A 5,987-nucleotide genomic window follows, 5' to 3' on the forward strand; every position below is an offset into this window, starting at 1 on the left:
AATTATAAGCTCACTGTCCTTTAATTATGGCTAGAAACCAAATATGAGTGAGTACATCCCATGTTCCTCTTTTTGGGTCTGGCTTACCTCACTCAGGATAGTGTTTTCTATTTCCATCCATTTGTACGCAAACTTCAAGAACATACTTTAAACTTGATTATCCTGAAATAATGACATTAGATTTTGCTGTTTTTGTGCTGGCATAAAATGGTAACCCAAAGAAGTAAGGAGAAGGAAGCGTTTATTCCTCTTATGAGTTATAATCCATCAAAGTGTGGAAGCCAATCAGAAAATTGGAAGCAATAACTGATCAAAGACCTTGGAGAAGTTTGTTTATTGGGTAGCTCCCTGTGGCGGTTTGTGCTGCTAACTTTTTTATATAGACCAAGCCCATCTGCCAACACTTGGCTGGGATATCAAAACATCACTCCACAAACATGTCCACAGGTCAATCTAATGAGGTAATTTCTTTTTTTTAAAGGAATATAAAACTATTTATTGACCAGTGTTCACCACTATTTACAATAAAGTAAATATACAGTTGAATGACATTCTGATACTACAAAGTTACTTTTCTGGCTCATTGAACCAGAACCCAAATACTGAAAAGATTGATCCTACCAGTAAGGAATGAAACAGAGTAAAGAAAAAACATGCAAGTCATTAGTTTATATTACCAGATTTTGTTCATTTATGTCAGCAGGTTTGAAATTTGTCTCTTCTCAATATCTTTAGTTTATCAAAATTCACAAATACTGCCTAGCACAGAAGGCAATCCTGTCCTGTAGCAATTGAAGAGCATCAATATGCTCTCTGATGGACTCAGTATAACACATACAGCTTTGATTCTACACACCTAGTCTAAAACATGGAACCTCCTAGAGGGTCTAGAGGGTTACTAATCTTCTAGAAGTCGGAACTTAGATGCCCAGCAAAACACTCACTTTCGTGAGCTGACTACCACCAACAAATGTCACTTCAGGAGATCTGATACACTTCTGGCCTCGATGGGCATCCTCACACACATTGCATGGGGATACATACATACAAACATAGCTACATTCATACATACCTACCTACACAAATACAAACATACACGCATACATAAAACTAAAACCTAAAAGAGAACTTCATGAGAATTATTAATTCCTATGCTTATGCAAACATAAGACATTGTACATCCATTTCTTCTGTAAACCATATCAAAATATCACCAATAGAATGGCTTAAACTAAAGAAATCCATTATTTCATGGTTCTAGAGGAAAAAGGTCCAAGACTAAAGTGGCAAACAATAGAGTATCTTTGACCTGAGACTCTCCTACTCGGTGATTTACAAAGAACACCTCCTCTCTATGTCTCTATGACTTCTTTCCTCTCTGCAAGAACATCCCTGGAGCCTGTATATAAAGTAACCAGGAAGATTAGGTTAGATCCCATACTAATGGCTTCATCTTAACTTCATTAGACCTTTAGAGCCTTGTTTCCAAATGCAGCTATACATTTTGAGGGACACAATTTCAGCTCTTAAAAGACTCAATAACTTTAAACTTGCACTAATTAAACAATTCCAGTCATGGCTATACAATAAATATTATAAAACCATTATAGTTTATATAATTGATATTAATTATACCTTATTGATACAGAAGGCTTTGCAGGATACTTTGTGTGAGTACAATGAATATGAAGGAAGCCTTGTATTTGTCACATATAGATCGAGAGAAGTTCTAAGGTCTCGGCAAGAGAGATAGATACAATATGTGGGGGGGAGGTTCATTTGCACTTTATGACTTGGGTAAGAAATAAGTTTGTACTTAGTTCTTTTGATGCACATGCATTTCTATAAAAAATGGTAAGAATATACTATTTATGGAGACAAAGGTTATTTTGACTGACAGTCCACACTAAACAGAACACTACAAAAATCACAGTGGTAGTTATTTACTAGAAAACGAATGTAGAAATAAAAATAAATAAGCAACATGAGTGGATTTGTAGAAACTGGCAGCCATAATACACTAGCCCTTCTTCCCAAAGACCTCCATAGTGGTATTGTTAGAATGTCAGCCTTCTGATTTCTCAAGTAATTAAATCTCCATCCGTAAGTCATGCATCCTGCCCATGTAGCAATGAACTCCATAAAAATGTCAGTCCTATTATAGTAAGCTGTCAAAGTGTTACCCTACTCGTGGGACCAAATTCTGCTAGGCTGAACTGCACTTTAAAATGAGTGGAATATTAAATTGACCATCACTTCCCTCCAGGCTTTGTCATCTGTCTCCATTACAATGCCGCTCGGCTTTCTCAGAGGGCCTGGGAAAATTTGGGGCATTGTTTGTTAAGTTTCTGCTGTCTTCTTGATGTCAGTACATATTTAATTTAATTATCGGGGTTGAATGAACTTTTTGTGGCTGAGTGATAGCAAACTACTCTGTGGAACCAGAACAGTCTAGAAACAAATTAGCTCTCCAGATGTGGAGCCTTATAAATAACTGCACAGGTGCTGTCCGTGGGTGGAAAGGGAAGGCAGATATTGTGAGATATGTCTAGATAGTCCCTAAAATAGTAGGAGGGCATTTGGGAGGAGAACTGGGGTTTGGCTTTGAGTTTTTCATTGAGAGTCCTTTCTCACAGGGTTTTCTGTCTATCACTCAACCTCCTATTAAAGGCAGATGGCTATTTTCTCCATCTTGAATATGCCTCTTGTCCTCTCAAGCATTTGGGACACCCTGGTTACAGCCATCGCAGGTAGGTGATGGGGAGTGCTGGTGAGACACCCTTCCTTTTATAGTCTCCTCCACTGAAATCCAATCTATAAAACTGATAATAATAATAATTATTATTATTTTTTGTTCAAAGTTATTGAGAGGCAACCTATTGGCTAAAGAAATGAACTTCAGCTCATCAGACAGCAGTGATAGGCACTGTAAACAGACTGATATTTCTCTTTCCTACCCCTTTTTCTGAGTGTCTTTTCTTCTTGAGGACAGAGGTCCTTGAGAAATCCTTAAATATTCTCAGTGTCCTGAATGTAGTAGGTATATCTCTCTTGAAAGACCCTTACCTAAATCTGATTTCAGTCTAAATATTTAATGATCTTAGTGATGTTATCTACTCTTTATCTTAATATTTCCTTACAATTATGAATTTCAATAGTTCACATTCCTGACAGTTTTAGACAAATGGTATCTTTTATGCAAAGTACCCTCTAGTGGTACCAAAAAGTCTAACATAAGTTTTGTGTCCTCATACTCTTAACAAACAGGATAATACAGCCATAATCTTGCCACAGTAAGCAAGTGCCCTTGGTACTGCTATCCAAAAGTTGGAATGCAGAAAACAGGCAAAGCAAAAATGTTTGGGTTTTGAATAATCCAAGTAGTCCCTGTATTAGAAGCTAAGTAATAATTTCTACATATTTTCAATTTTATATTTTACCTAACAAGTTAATTCTGACCACACACTTAGTGACCATTTCACCAAAGTAATTCAGAATCTCTCAAGCTAGGGAGCTGTGTTCAGAGGGTGGCTGCAGACATCAGGAATGCTCAAACCGCAGTGGCTTCTCTGTTATTTACTATAGCATTTGAATATTGTCAAAAAGACAGACAAACACAGAGTCTGGTTTGTTTCTTCATGCTTCCACATATAGCTGTTTCTTCTTTGACCCAAATCTCTTTGCAGCTTTCTTTAACAGCTGCTAACTGTAGTCCAAACTGTTCAATGGACACTCCCTTAAATAAATAATTCTTTACTTTTACAAGATCTCCTGAGTAAATTGGGAGTATGGGGACCTTGGGAGAGGGTTGAAGGGGAGGGGAGAGGCAGGGATGGGAGAAGATAAATTTAGAGCTCAATAAAAATCAATAAAAAAATGTACATCTCTCTGGATAACATGATGAAAGCCCATCTGGTCCCGCCTGGGATGGGAATCACTCCTTAATCATAAGTGGTTTTGTTACGTGTACTTAGTATCATTTCATAGCCATCAGTATACAGCTGTGGCAGACCCCCATACAGTCAAGTAACTAAATATGGAGGTACAGGAGTCATTGCCTGAATACTTACATATGCCAAAGAGTGGTAGCAAAGTGTTTACTTTCATTGAAAGTGTTCCCATTCTCAATAAGGAGTAAAACAACTCCATTGGAAGTTTCTGAGGTCTACCTTAAGAAATGTGTGTGGAAAACTGTGTAAACTCAGAATAAAACCCTGCTAGTTTTGCTGTCCCTTTTATGCTGCAGGTGTCAGTTCATTGTATGCAATAAGTACTTGGTTAAGATAGAAAGCAAAATATATTACACTACAGTCTCATGTTCTGTAATGAGATTTGGTGTTGAAAAGATGAAAAGGACTAATGTCGTAGCTATCACTGTTATTTCCTGATAGTTCTATTATATGCATTTTCCACATTAATTCAATCAACTAAGGACACATATCTTGGAATATTTCATTGTTAAAGGGCATGTGACTGTTTACAGTTGGCTCCCTGTATTGCTAGTTCAATATCCTTGCATTCCACAGAATGGATTCTGCCAAGTGCCATTCAAAATAAATATAAATAACATTCGTATTGGACATGGAGGGCAGGTCATTCTTTGCTGTTATTCCTAAACAATTCAACATAACAACTAGATTATAATATTGATATTATATGAGTTATTTTAAGTAAATAAAGGATGATTTTTAAAAAGGAAGTTAGCAATATTTATGCAAATGCCATGCTGATTGATATAAGGGACTTGAGCATCTAGAAAAGTATATATTTCTAGGGAACCTGAAACCAATCTTTCACTGTTTTGTAGGAAAAAGTGTTCTGGGTCTGTTTTACTATCTGTGGTTTAAATCTGCACTGGGAATATTGAAATTAATGATCTGTGGAGAAGGTGGGGTTGTTTTACAAAGTAACAATTTTTTTTCATATGGCAGCCACAAGAGAGAAAAGAAAAAGAAAAGAGATTAATAAGTACATGTAGACATCTGGCAAATTTTACTTTTTAAAAAGATTAAAACAAAAACAAAAACAAACTCTCTTTTTTATTATACATACCAGTCCCACTTCCCCTCCCCTCCTCCTATTCCCTCCACACACCCTCCTACTCCACCCTTATCCAATCTTCAGAAAGGGTGAGGCACATTGCTTTGGGCCAGGTCCAAGGCCCTTCCTACTATATTTAGGTTGAGCAAGGTATCCATCCAAAGAGAATGGGTTCCCAAAAAACCAGAAGAGAGGTTGGAAAGGAAAGAGGAGGGGAGAAGAGGAGGATTGAGGAGAACTTGAAGAGATGGGGTAGTCAAGATGGAGGAAGGACAGAGATGAGAGCAAGAAAAAAAATACCTTGTTTGACTGAGCCATTATTGGGTTAGCAGAAACTTGGCTCTAGAAAAATTCTCAGGAATCCACAATGATGACCTCAGCTAAGACTCTAAGCAATAGAGGAGAGGGGTCCCAATCTTGACTTGCCCTGTAGTCAGGTTAATGAAAATCTTAAATATCACCCTAGAACCTTCATCCCACAACTGATAGAAACAGAGGCAGAGACCCACATCAGAGCACTGATTTGAGCTCCCAAACTCCAGCTGAAGAGTGGGAGTAATGAGAACATGAGCAAAGAGGTCAAAGGAATTATGGGAACACCAACTGAAACAGTTTATCTGAACTAATGGGAGCTCACCAACTCCAGCTAGACTGGGGAGGAAGAAGCATAGGACCAAGCTAGTCCCTCTAAATGTGGACGAGAGTTACATGGCTGAGGCAGACTGAGGGAGCCACTGGCAATGACAGCAGGATTTATCCCTACTGCCATGTGCTTTTAAAAACTCCCTGTGCTAAGTACAACCTACCCCTGGACCCAGCAATACCACTCTTGGGAATATACCCAAGAGATGCCCGATCATATGACAAGGGCATTTGTTCAACTATGTTCATAGCAGCATTATTTGTAATAGCCAGAACCTGGAAACAACCTAGATGTCCTTCAATGG

The sequence above is a fragment of the Microtus ochrogaster genome, chromosome 4 (genome assembly GCF_000317375.1).
Source record: "Microtus ochrogaster isolate Prairie Vole_2 chromosome 4, MicOch1.0, whole genome shotgun sequence".
Lineage (NCBI taxonomy): Eukaryota > Metazoa > Chordata > Mammalia > Rodentia > Cricetidae > Microtus > Microtus ochrogaster.